This window comes from Sphaeramia orbicularis, chromosome 16 (assembly GCF_902148855.1).
Source record: "Sphaeramia orbicularis chromosome 16, fSphaOr1.1, whole genome shotgun sequence".
Taxonomy (NCBI): domain Eukaryota; kingdom Metazoa; phylum Chordata; class Actinopteri; order Kurtiformes; family Apogonidae; genus Sphaeramia; species Sphaeramia orbicularis.
Genome location: NC_043972.1, coordinates 40,983,523 through 40,997,922, shown reverse-complemented (window position 1 = coordinate 40,997,922; position 14,400 = coordinate 40,983,523). Strand labels below are relative to the sequence as shown.

At 36.1% G+C, this 14,400-nt stretch overlaps 1 protein-coding gene across 2 annotated transcripts in view; it reads right to left on the bottom strand.

Moving 5' to 3' along the window:
- eva1ba (eva-1 homolog Ba (C. elegans)) overlaps positions 1–14,400 on the bottom strand; it is a 28,022-nt gene that overhangs the window by 3,444 nt on the left and 10,178 nt on the right. Inside the window, exons 2-3 of one of the 2 annotated variants that reach the window (XM_030158811.1) lie at positions 902–1,005; positions 646–804 (exon numbers count right to left, since the gene is read on the bottom strand). The gene's annotated coding sequence lies outside the window, so the exon portion shown is untranslated. The remainder of the gene's footprint in view (positions 1–645; positions 805–901; positions 1,006–14,400) is intronic. The other variant, XM_030158810.1, reaches the window with a different exon arrangement.

Genomic DNA, 14,400 nt, shown 5'->3' with positions numbered 1-14,400 from the left:
GCCTTTTCCTGTTTTTTTCCTGCTGACTCTGGTTTTTCTCTGCTGTTTAGTCTTTTTGTCAACAATTTCCACCTCCCTGGCTCGATGACATCATGGTGTTGCACTTTGAAACACATGAGAGCGTTGATGGCAACACGGGACTGACCGGAACAAAATGAAAGGAGGTGCCTTTAAACCTTCCAACTAATGTTCACACTATTCCTCTTAAACACGTGTTTTGTGTTGTGACTGACTGTGGAAAAAAACAGTCTATTCACAAGAAACGATGACGATGACTCTGAAGCCGTCCTACTCTAACCTGTGTGTACTGCTCTGTAAGTCGAAACACATGTCAGTGCGCCTACACATGGATCATATGGATGTACCCAAATTGCATAAACCACATGTTTGTGTTTGCATTTACCTCTAAATTGTATCCACTGATAACCTCAGTGCCTGATTTCTATCACAATGTGAATACCTCAGTGATTTATGTGGCATTTTTGCTTATTTGTTGATGCAGCTTTCAGTCAACTTCAAGCATAAAACCTCGCATATGTAAACCATATGTAATGTGGTTCAATAATGAACTTTAGAATGCAGTGAAAATTCCCCTGTAAAGGCAGAAATAAACAAAGTTGAGTACAGATAAAGTATAAAACTCACCACAAAATGAAACTCTGAAGTCCTCAGTCCCAGCTCATGGTGTAATGAGCAGTTGGAGAATGGATACAAAATGATAGTACTTCTCTCTGTTTCCCCCAGTGCTGCTGGATCAGGGCCTGTGATCTTTGGTCCTCAGGCTAAACAGTTCATTTGGCCACCCTGGGACAAGAGCAAACACACAGACACACACATACAGATGTCAAGCTACATTAGATCCAAACTAACTGAGGCGTCTGCAATGCAAACAGCGACGGACCTGTTGCAGGATACACGGTCGAGCAGGAGACTAGAGACAGCCCCTTAGTTTTCAGTAGTTGAACTGTGCTGTCTTAAATCCACACAGGGTATAATGAAAGGATCCTGCAAAAACACAGGCCGTGCAGCAGAATGAAAAACCAATGCAAAGGATGGTAACACTTCATACTGAGGAACCCATATTAACTCTCAACTACTTGCTTATTATAGCACATATTAGTAGCATTCTGGCCTTTTACACACAAGTACTACTACTACTACTATAACCTCCCAAAGACTTAGACTCAGACAAACTTTACTGAGCCGCAAGGGAAATTACTTGGTCACAATAGCTCAGTTGCATAAAAAAAAAACACTCTAGAAAAACCACAAGCAAAAAAGGAAGGTAAGTGTGAAGAGATAAAAGCAATAAACTATATAAATAGAATACACTAATAAAGCAGAAAAAAATACAAGATTTGCATATGTACACACAGGAAAATGGAAGTAAATATACATTATAGACCAGGGATGTTGAACTCATTTTAGTTCAGGGGCCACATTCAGCTAAATTTGATCTGCAGTGGGCCGAACCAGTAAAATAATAACATAATAAGATATAAATAATGTCAACTCCAAACTTTTCTCTGTTTTAGAGTGAAAAAAGTAGATTTACATTACGAAAAGGTTTACATCTACAAACTATCCTTTCAAAAGATGTGAATAACATGAACAAGCTGACAAAATAAGAGTAATTTTAACAATATTGTGCTTCAGTTTATCATTTACACATTTACATTATAACGTACAGATCACAGTGGATCTACAAATTCACAAAACATTTAATAACAGACAGAATATTGTTAAAATTGTACTTACGTCTCTTAAGGCATTTCAGGTTATTCATATTTGTTCAGGTTATTCACATTTTTTATGAAATTCTACTTTGTTTTAGTGTAAATACATGAAAATATTTACATTTACAAAAAGAAAATTTTGGAGTTGTCATTATGTATATGTTATTATGATTGTATTTTACTGGTTCTGACCCACTGGAGATTGAATTGGTCTGAATGTGGAACCGGAACTAAAAGGATTGTTAATATCTTCAGTGTAATTTTTGCATTTCACAAATTCATCCCAAGGGCCGGACTGGATCCTTTGGCAGGCCGGATTTGGCCCCTGGGCCGCATGTTTGACACTGGTGCTATAGACATACAGGTGTGAAAGAATACGTATAAATAGTGGGTTTATTAAGGAAATCTGTACATGCATTATGATGTTAATATGCACTGCTGAGCAAAGGAAAGAATACTTATTTTATGTTAAAGGTTAAATAGCAGTCGTGCATGTATGTGTACTTCTGTGATATTTATGTTGGAGTCAGTGTTGGGTTGGTAGTAATTTGTTGACTCTAATTCTAAGTTGCTGACTTTAGTGCTGTAAGTTGTCGCTGCTGTAGATGAGCAAAAGAGAGGCACTGAAGAATTCAAGATGGAGTGTAAGGATTCTGGCAAAAAAGCTGAATGTCTAAAAAGAAGTGTATTGGATGTTATCATTAATAGGAAACCATGACAGTTGGTAGCTTAGAAATTGAGTTATTGAGTTAGCTAATGTTAACAGTCTGACTCCCAGCACAAACTTCACATAAACACGGACTCCCACACTAAGCGTATTAAATTGAAATAATTAGTTGTAATCAACATGCAATGCACATGACAGTCATTCATAAGCCATTACAAAGTGTTTTAGAACTTATAAGGAGCCAATATGCAAACACTGGGAAAAATCCAAATCTTACCAAGTGTATTTTTGTCTTTTCTAGTCAAAATATCTCATCACACATAAAATAAGACATAATCACCTAAAGAGTAACTTTTCAGTGAGATATAAGAGCTTATTTTTAGACAATAGATCTTGAAAATATTATTTCAAGAAATCTTACCAAGATAATTTTCACTTGTTCCATTGGCAGATTTTTTTTGTTTTTTTTGCGTAATTCAAGATTATTTTTTTTGCTTAATTCAAGCAAAAAATCTGCCAATGGAACAAGTGAAAATATCTTGGTAAGAATTCTTGAAATAAGATTTTCAAGATCTATTGTCTAAAAATAACTTCCTATACTCTTTAGGTGATTATGTCTAATTTTAAATGTGAAGAGATATTTAGACTAGAAATGAGAAAAACACACTTGGTAAGACTTAGATTTTTGCAGTGAAGCAGCAACTATGTTTGGTCCATGTATCTCAAATGATGTATTACACAAAAAAACTCTTTTTTTCCTGTGTGTCTCAAATTCATGTGCTTGCAATTGCAACCATAAAAAGTCATGTTAAATCTTTCAGCTAGAGCTCTACAATCACTTTCTTTTACTCAGTGAAAGCTCTGTAACTTGCTTGGGCTTTACATGCCAGGTGGGGGGTCAAGGGCTGTGAAAACGCTGTGCTGTGAAATTTTCTAACTTGTAGCCCTGTTTAGGAAAAGGCTCCTGTGCCAGCTGCAGTTGGTTTAACAGAGCCTCTGTGCTTTCCAGGGCAGATTTTGATCTTGCTGACTCTTGGCAGATCCTATGTACACTACACAGCGCCTGACCGAGACAGCGCTTGGGGGCTAGTGACAGAGTGGTCACTATGGCAACCGCTTTTCCAGGCCCAGGCCAACCCCCTCGGGAGCGAGATGACGAGGCCTTTTGTTCCTGCACCAGTGCCAAACCGTAGGGATGGAGCGGCGCACTGTCTCTTCCTGTGGAGCTTCTTCCCTTTCTTTTCGGTTATGATCCCGTTCATTCCCTCCCTCCCACTGAGTCTAATCCCACTTTACTAATGGAATCTATTCTTCATCATCCGAGCCAAGCTGCAGAGCATGAGCTTTTCCTACAAATATTTTTTTTTCGTCCCAAGGGTAATAACGTGAATGGCTCAAATGACCACGGTCGCTCTTCAAGCCAAGGTCAAAGCTAACGACCGAACACCTCCAGTAACTGGCCTCTTCTCACACTGGAATGCAGCAAACCTGAGCCACACCAGGCATCTGTTACTGGTTGTTCACGACAACTGCAGACTTGTTTAAAGCCTATCTAAACGCTAATTATCCTACCCTGTTGTTTTGTTGTGTTTTTGTTTTACCTCAAGAAGGAAATTATTAGCAGACCCCCCTCCTGCCCAGCTATGTTATCCCATGATCCAGCTTTCAGTCATTTACTCCAACTGACCCCATTTACTAAGTTGCCCTACCCTCCAGCCTTGGAAATGCAGCAACAGTAAAGCCATGGTTTCATGTCTGATGCATCATTTTGTGTAATCATGTATTACTCAAACTCAAGATGCATTATAATCCATCTGTAAAACATTACAACACCACCGGAGTTAAAATAACAACCCCTGACAGTACATGTTGACACCAACCCTGAACTGCATCCTGCAAAAAAAGACAGAGCAACTTAAGCTGTCATGATAGTTTATAGGATTTCGCAAAAAGTGGGAAAGGAGTTTGGCTTGGATCAATGTAGTTATGCACAACAAGCAAACAAACAAAACCCTAGTCTTTTTACACTTTAATCTGCAATTTAGCGAGTGCTAACTGGTGGGAGCATCACACCAACTGCTTCGGCAGAACTGAGAAAATCTCAGAAATCAGGATCCCATATGGTGTTTTTGTGTGGCAAATCTACTCAAACAAATATTCCAGTATATTCTGATGAAGACGATGAAGGCATCACGTAGAACTTCATCTGTTATAGGACAGTAATTTTCATTGTGCAATCTGGGGAGTAATTAGTTACATGTTTATGATCTTAAAGGCTCAATGTGAAAGATTTAAGAGTGATTATGTGAAATTTGTGTCAGTCTGTGCTAACGCTAATGGTAGCTATGGTTACACATTGTCGCTGCTGTAGAGGAGCACAAGTGAGGAGCAAGCATAAGGATTTTTAGGGAATGACCGACCACAGTTCTCGACATAGCAAATGACGCACAGGCTTTTATCATACATGTAGGTAAACAGCATCATCTGTATAGTTTTTATTACAATTTTTTTAATTATTTTATATAGTTTGCTTTATGAATGCACATTTTTTCTGGCGATTTATTCTGTTGCTGCCTTGACCATTGAATTTCCCTGTTGTGGGATCAGTAAAGTCTAATCTAATCTAGTCTAATCTAGTCTAATCTAATCTAGTGTAATCTAGTCTAATCTAATGTAATCTAATCTAATCTAATCTAATCTAATCCTAAACTCTAAAATGGCGTTACCTAAAATCAGCATGAAACACATTCCAGGACAGTCCTCATACTCTGTACATATATATTCTGTATATATTATAATCATCCCATTTGCACTACTGTACATAATAGACATTCAAGTAGAGTATACTATATAGCATTCACACCACACTTCCTGTACACACTGTATAACAGTGTTTTTCAATCTTGAGGTCGGGACCCCATGTGGGGTTGCCTGGAATTCAAATGGGATTGCCTGAAATTTCTAGTAATTGATAAAAAATTTAAACTTACTAAAAAAATGTATATTATGTAGCCTAAATGTTGCCTAAAATTAACATTTATTTGCAACATATCCTTGCAAACTATTACACAATCAAAACAAATTAATTTTAGCAAATAAAATGTCTCCATTTTGAATGTCTGGGGTCGCCTGAAATTTCTAATAATTTATACAAAAAAAAAAATTTAAACTTACCAATAAAAATGTATATTATTTAGTCTAAATGTTGTCTAAAATTAACGCTTATTTGTAACATAGCATAGCAAACTATTACATGATCAGAAACAAATTAATTTTCGCCCAAAAAAAATGTCTCTGTTTTGAATGTCTGGGGTCACCAGAAATTTGTGATGTTAAAATGGGGTCACGAGCCAAAAAAGGTTGGGAACCATTGCTGTATAATATGTACAATACACTATGATATGCTATTTTAACCTGTAATATATACTATTTAATCACTGCTAAGTACTTCTGGTTAGATGCAAACTGCATTTTGTTGCTTTGTACTTGTGCAATAACAATAAAGTTGAATCAAATCTAATATGAGAATGCAAATCTAGGATATCCAAACCTAAATTACAAAGTAAACATAATTGTAATACCTCAAATTAATGATAAAAAAATGACTAAATAACAGTGTAAAAATATTGGAGATGCATCCAAACACATTTATTTTAGTAAAAAAAAAGGCCATTCTGTTGCTTTGTATATTTTCATAGTCCAGCAAAGCCATTGGGACAAATTTGAGGGTCGGATGGTTTATCAGGAAATATTTCTATGTCTACACAGTTTCAATTATTTGGCAATTATTTGTGATGTTTCTCTTGCTTGAATTATCAGTATCTCTTATCTGCCAATCAAATCAATTTCCCAATTCCCAGACATTGTCAGAGATCTGAATTTAAGCCTAACGGTATGGATAGCGCTGTTTGATTTATACATTATGTTACATTTTTACAGTTACAGCTGCAGTGCTTGATAGTTTTTAGCATCATTGGCAAAAATTATATAATTCCCTTTCAGCATATTGTTATTTAATGCATGAAAATTCTACATCTACTCCTTAATTGTGTTTTTGGGCTGTATAGAATGTACCCAATTTTGTCTTATTTTTGACTTGGTAAAATGATAAAGTGTGTATTTTGTCAATTATGTCATTTTATTCAAGGTGCAATAAAAAAAATAGTTACATATCTTATAACATTGTGAACATGTGTCATCTATAACCTTGCAATCACACCTCAAAGTATTCTTCTAAATACTGTGTGTAAAGTATAGTCAACAATGAAACTAAAAATATAACACAGCTGAATTTTCCACTGACTGGACCAAAGCTGTGCTCTCGTGCCAAGTCTGGACTTCAGTGACGTTAAAGATAAGTACTATTTTTTTTGTCCCTGCTCCATTATCGTTTGCTCTTTCCCTGCCTCATATCCTGAGGCCAAACATTCAGACGTCCTCTTCCTGAGACAGTCATTTAACCTATTTGGACATATGTAAATTGTGTGAGAAGAGTGTGTATGTCAGAAAATATCATGCATATTTCAGTGAAATGCAACTCCAGTGAAAACGCCAAGTAATTCTACATAAAATCCATCCGGCAGCAATGGAGCGTTTCTATCAGACCAAAACAGTACGAGAGAAGATCCAACATAAACATGGGTCAGTGTTGTGGCCTGAGGAGAGGTTAACCCTTTATAGGACACTCAGAAATACTCTGAAATTCAAAATGTCAACCTTAGTGTGTTACTGGAGGACGTAACAAGACTTTATTACTTTTGTGACATTTTTGAAAATTTGTTATTGATTTGTAGAAAATCACAGTTAATGAAGTTACCATATTTGGACTGATTACACACTTTTTACTCATTTCTCAATTTTGTATTTGTTTTATTATTTTATTTTTTAAATGTATTTTATTTATATTTAATTTTTTATTGTTACACATTTTATTTTATTTTTTTATTTTATTTTTTCATTTTATTTATTTATTTTTTTGTAAATCTTTTGACCCTTTTACTTATTAGACTGTCAATTTCATTTTCATTCCCTCTTCCGTCTCCACCTGCATATGCACAAAATAATCATAAATAATCATACATACAGTACACACACACACACACACACACACACACACACACACACACACACACACACAAACAAACAAACTCATCAGTAAATATCCCTCTGTTTGCATTCGTCTTTGTTTTGCTTAATGTCTATAAACTATTCTGTCTTGTCTGGTGTCTATGAACTTGTATTTCTTGAAGTCTATGAATTAGTATGTCAGATGTTTGGTCTTGTATTTTTTTGCTACCCCTGCCCTGTCACAGTATTTGTCTAGCATAAATAAAAAACAAATAAATAAGAAATACTCTGAAATTTAAAATTTCAACCTTATTGTGTTATCGGAGGACATAACAAGACTATTACTTTTGTGAAAATTTTCAAAAATGTTTATTGTTATGTAGAAAACCAAGGTTAATGAAGTTACCACATTTGGTCCCTTACCCATAAGCAGCAAAAAAAAGGAAAAACATGTGTAAAGTGAAAGGAACATGTATTTTAGAACATTAGACCAACGTAAGTGCTGATCCAGACCCCTGTCCACATCCACATTCTCCTTTGAACATCATTCCTTACATTAGTACCATTACTTCATAGTACCTAACAAAGCAGGTACACTCACTGTTCATGCAGAGGTGGACCTTACAGACCCTGTAGACCACATTGGACCTGAGATTGTTGACTCACTGTCCTCACTGGAACTGTTGCTGTCACTGTCTTATAATGTGTGTGGAAATGACTTAAAATAGTCACTTGCCCAATAAAGGGTTAAGAACTCTTTGCCTTGAGGCACTGTCGTTGTGATAAACCCATAAATTACCAAATGCTTTGATTGCATCATCTGATAAATGTAGTTTAGAACATTAGAACAAAAATCAAGAAAAATCAAGGTTAATGAAGTTACCATATTTGGTTCCTTACCCATAAGTGCCAAAAAACACCCAGAGAAGTATATATATAAAAAAAAAAAAAAACACAAGAAAAACACACGTAAGGTAAAAGGAACATATATTTTTGAACATTAGAGCAAAAATCAAGAAAAATCAAGGTTTATGTAGTTACCATATTTGGTTCCTTATTCATTAGTCTCCAACCAAAAAACAATCCAAGAATTAAATATAAAAAATACAATAAAAACTCATGTAAGGTGAAAGGAACATGTAGTTTAGAACACTGGAACAAAAATCAAGAAAAATTCTAAATGAATGAAGTTACCATATTTGGTTCCTTACCCATAAGTGCCAAAAAACACCCCAAGAAGTATAAAAAAAACACATGTAAGGTAAAAGGAACATGTATTTTAGAATATTAGACCATCATAAGTGCTGATCCAGACCCCTGTCCACATCCACATTCTCCTTTGAACATCATTCCTTACATTAGTACCATTACTTCATGGTACCTAACAAAGCAGGTACACTCACTGTTCATGCAGAGGTGGACCTTACCGACCCTGTAGACCACATTGGACCTGAGATTGTTGACTCACTGTCCTCATTGGAACTGTTGCTGTCACTGTTTTGTAATGAATGTGGAAATGACCAAAAATAGTCCAATAAAGGGTTAAACATTATGTGTGGTTGTGGAGCTCCAGACTATCATGTTGTGTGGTATTTTTTGTTGTTATCCACCTTTTAATAACCACAATGGCTCTTCCTTCCTATAGGTTTGTCCCTTTCCGCAGGAATGTCCACGTCAAAGCCTTCCCTCAGCATCGTCGCTATTGTTTGAGATACGTTTGTTAAAACAGATTAACTGAGTTGTCTACTGTACACAGATGTCAGCCGAGTGATTTATCAGCTGCCTCCTCACAGGGGCAGATCTCCAAAATAAAGATTTGTCGCAGAATAGAAGCACTTCTGCCTAGATACTTCACCAGCAATGTACTTGTTTCATAAACCACCCAACCACAGTGCTCCTCATCCACAATGAAGAAATCAAAGTCATAACACTTGAGTGGGATTTATGCAGAGAGTCAAGCCACATTTGATTTATACATGGAAGATGAAAAGGTCAGATTACACAAGGGAGCAGGCCGGTGTTATTTCCTCATTGTAATGACACACGCTGAACCGCAGAAGGAAAGAAATATTTTTAATACTTAGAATTTCTGCACAGCCACAACAATTCCTGGCACAGCTGACAGCTTTTCTGCGGTTTGACTCGGATAAAGTTCCAAATCCCATTGCATTGTCGTTTTAACCCATAAAAACCAAAACCATCTACTGATCTAAACTGTTTAATACGTGTTGATCCATTAATCCTATCAATACATGTAAATAATTGGTGTAAAATGCAATTTGTCATTTTTTCATGGTCATCAGATATGACTCATTTGGACGTTCAGAGGCTCCGTAGTGAAGGTGGAAACACCAGACACTTTTACACAGAGATCCTGGAAAAAAGGCGAGATGGTGATGCCACCTTTTTTCCACCATTGACTGATTTACACAGTCAAGCCAAAGGTGTAACAGAGGTGAGACAGGCTGGACTTTAACACAGTGGACCTGTGTTCCGGAATCAAAGGGGCGGTGACCAAGGTTATAAAAATTTTGCATTTTTCATTATAGTTTAGTTTTATTTAGTTTTGACTTTGTTTTTCTCTAATTCACTTAGTTTTAATTAGTTTTTAGAGCAGGTTTGCTAGTTTTTATTAGTTTTCATTTTTTTCTAAATGCTTAGTTTCAGTTTAGTTTTAGTGTTTTTTATATCTTTTCTCTTTTTCTCTGTCGTATTCACATAAATCCCAGACAGGACTCTGCTGCTTTCTCCCAGCTTTATTCTCCATGTTTCCAGGTAGAGTGGGGACCAGAAGATGACTGGAAACCACAAGTGACGAGAAGTGACAGACCGTTAAATATCATATGGTGACAGCAGATAAAATTGCTAGAGCGAAATAAATCGCTTTCGTATCAATCCGACGTTGACAAAAATGAAAACGAAGGGAATTTTATCCATAATTTTTAAACGTTTTAGTTAGTTTCAGTTTCAGTTAGTTATTTTTTTTTCTTTTAATTACAGTTTTTATTCATTTCAGTTAACGAAAATATTTTTTCAATTCTAGTTTTCGTCATTTCGTTAGTTTTCGTTAACGATAATAACCTTGGCGCTGACGCAGTGCAGCGTATAGTGCGCATATGGCGACACTGGCATGGATTCTGTGACAGCCGTCCTGGGTGCCGGTCCCACGGCTTCGTACCACGGGTGAAAATGGCATGTAGTCGCAGAATCTCTGGAACAAAGCCACGGCACCCGCAGTACCCTTGGCACAAAGCCATGATACCTCTGGCACGAAGCCGCGGCACCTGAACGGCTGCTGCAGAATCCATGCCAATGCCTCCATACACGCCCACTGTTTCTCAGGTGCGGGAGTCACCGTTATAAAACGTCACACCTTGGTTGCGAAACAAGAGATGCTCCTTTTACATAGCGTTCCACCTTTATCACAGCTCTGTTACTACCTCCAGAGGCATTACAATAAAGGTGGGAGCAAATGATCCCACCATTTAGTTCACACAGACGTCGTTCCGGAATAAAGGTGAAATATTTCCATAACAGAAGTAAAAGAGGCTACCGTCATCTTCTACAACATTGATTCACCAGTAAAACCCATGGAGTTGGATCAGTGACAGTGGATGGAGACACTTGGTTTATGTTTAGTTACTGATATATTTGCTGATAAAAGTCACTTTTTCTTCAGTTTTCTCTTTTTGTGATATAATAAGCCTTTAACCCTTTCATGCATGAACTATGAGAACCTTAATCAAGATTTTTTATTTTTTTTTCTGAGTGTTTTTATTACTCTTTAAGCATGAAAATTATCTTATGAACCTATTTTTCATGGAGTTTCAAAATGTCCATTCAGCTGGACACCATTTAGTTAATTTTTGAAGCAAAGAAACATGTATTTACTGATATACTGTACGAAAACTACTAAAACCTAATATCAGAAAGTGATATGGAACAGTATGCAATAAAAACATTTTTAATGCTGCTAATCTGACGTTTTCTCACATTTGAACATACGCTAATACTTGTCACTACTCACTTCATGGAGATAATATGCAAAAAAAGTCTTTTTGTTTAAACAAAACCTGTTAATTACAGTCTAATAACCATAATAAGCCATTAATTTCCACTCAATCATGTTACTGCAGATCAGGTTTATCAAGAGCAGCAAAGTTACAGTAATGGTATGAATTAGTATTAGGATAAAGTAAGCCAATTATCAGTATGAATCTAAGATTTTGCTCAGATCATATTATTTGTTTTATTATATTATTGTTTAAAACTGTGCCATCTTCTTATCTTGTTTTGTTTCTGCAACTTTTCTTCTTGTAAACAGGGAAGGCATAAATAAGCTGCTGCTTCACCCTACACCTTTTTACCCATGTTTAACATAGAAATCCAAACTGTATGTATGTATATATCATGTTCTGTTAAATGGACGAATAAATGATTACTACTACTACTAATTGCAGTCTGTGGGATAGTGCATAAGCGTCCACTGCATTGGCTGGAACTAAAACATCATAATCTATTAATATATAAGAGAACAGCTTTGAATAGATGTCCATTGTTGTGACCACTATGCATGAAAGGGTTAATCTGAGTTTTTATGAACATGATCAGTAAATTAAATATAAGAAAATACCTGATTTTCACTGAAAATGCAAAATACAGAGGATAATATTATAATAAATGGTGACAAAACACTAAAGAATGGTTAAATAGAGAGAAAAATTCATTTTTGTAATTGCCATAAAAGTCGCACTGGGTCTTTATGGGTTAATCCACGTGTATTTCACTCTTGTATCAGAGATCGCAGAAGATTTAGAGGATTTACAAGATTTAGTGTTCATTAAAAAGTCCTTGCTGATGCTACTGAAAAAGAAATTAGTCTGGACCTAATGATGCGCGACAGCATCAAACAAACCAATCTGGTTAATTTATTTTCTATTTTCAGCTTGGAGAGCACATTCTCAATTGGCATTTTCCCTCTTAAATAAATATACTGAATCAGAGCTCAGTTATTCCCTCCTTCACGAAGAAATTCCCTTAAAGAGCAGAGGTTAACGGCTATACCTCGGAACTGCCAAAGAATCTGAAACTGTATCACAAAAATATCTGCTGGACTTTTATGCAAGCCATTTATCACACACCTGCAGTCGAGCCAGAAAACGTCCTCCAAGTACTGAAATGTACTCAAACTTCAAACCCTCCTCCAAAGGACAGAGGTGCAGCGAATTACTTTCCACCCGGTAAACAGAAAAATCATCCAAACCCAGATCTGTTCTTACAGGGTCTGTGAAAGCACTCATGGAAGTCCGTGGGGTGAAAGTAATTTTTTCAGTGAACCCACAGCAATTTTTGTCTTACATATCCAAAAAGGTTGCAGAGGACATGTATGCAGAAATCAAGAGTGCATTTCTTCCCAGTTCTTGACATGAAGATCTTGGGTTTCAAGCTGTGCTAAGTGTTGGTGCTGCTTCCTCCTTGTCAAGGCCTGCCACAATATCAGACTGAGAGGAAAGTTGTATTTGGAAACTGGACAGCCATGTGGTTACCATCATGATAGAAGCGTGGAAATCCAGGTGAGTTTGATCCCGAAGACAACCTTGCTCTCTCGGTGGTTGCAAACACCATCAGATAACTTTTACAGGTTTGTTGTGTTAAATCACTTAGGTACAGAAAGTTGTGGACCAGGGGTGTCAAACTCATTTTAGTTCAGGGGCCACATTCAGCCCAAATTGATCTCAAGTGGGCCAGACCAGTAAAACAATAGCATAATAACCTGTAAATAATGATGACTCCAAATTTTTTTTCTTTGTTTTAGTGCAATCAAAATTAAATTATGAAAATATGTACATTTGCAAACTATCCAAACAAAAATGATGTGAACAACCTGAAAAAAAGCTGAAATTTCTTGAGAAGCAATTTTAACAATATTACACCTAAACTTACCATTTATACATGCATATTACGGATTGGATCTACAAAGGCACAAAATATTTAATAACAGGAAGAATAATTAATAATTAAAATTTCCCTTTCAAAATTTCAGGTTTTTTGCATTTTATTGTTAAAGGATAGTTTGTAAATGTTAATATTTTCATCATTTAATGTAAGTTTTTACACTAAAACAAAGAGAAAAATTTGGAGTTGTCCTTACTTATTTATAGATGTAATGTAATATTATGTTTTTCACATTAAACTAAGAAAATTTGGAGTCATTATTTATAGGTTATTATACTATTATTTTAGTTGAGATCACATTGGTCTGTATGTGGAACCTGAACAAAAATGACTACGACATCCTTGATTGTTAATATCTTAAGTGTAATTTTTGCTGATTCATCCCACGGGCCGGATCGGACCCTTTGGTGGGCCGCATTTGGCCCCCAGGCCGCATGTTTGACACCCCTGTTGTAGACAGTATAGTTTTGCGCAAACGTCATTTTAGGGTTTTGCACTACTGGAGAAAGGCCTTCCTCAACCTACAGTTGCAGAAAAAAATATTAGACCGCCCCTTGTTTTCTTCAATTTCTTGTTCATTTTAATGCCTGGTACAACTAAAGGTACATTTGTTTGGACAAATATAATGATAACAACAAAAATAGCTCATAACAGTTTAATTTCAGAGCTGATATCTAGCCATTTTCCATGTTTTCTTGATGATAACCAAAATCACTTCAGTTCTTATATCAATAGCTATGGCATTGTGTTGCCAAAAACAGTGCTTTTAGGCATTCCATGTTTTCTTTTTCTGCCTGTTTTAGTCACATGATACACACAGGACTTAGTACTTGATTGCATAACCCAGGGGTGTCAAATTCATTTTCTTCCGGGGGCCACATTCAGTCCAATTTAATCTGAAGTGGGCCGGAACCAGTAAATAGCATGATAGCCAATAAAAAAATGACAACTACAAATTGTTTTAGCACAAAAAAG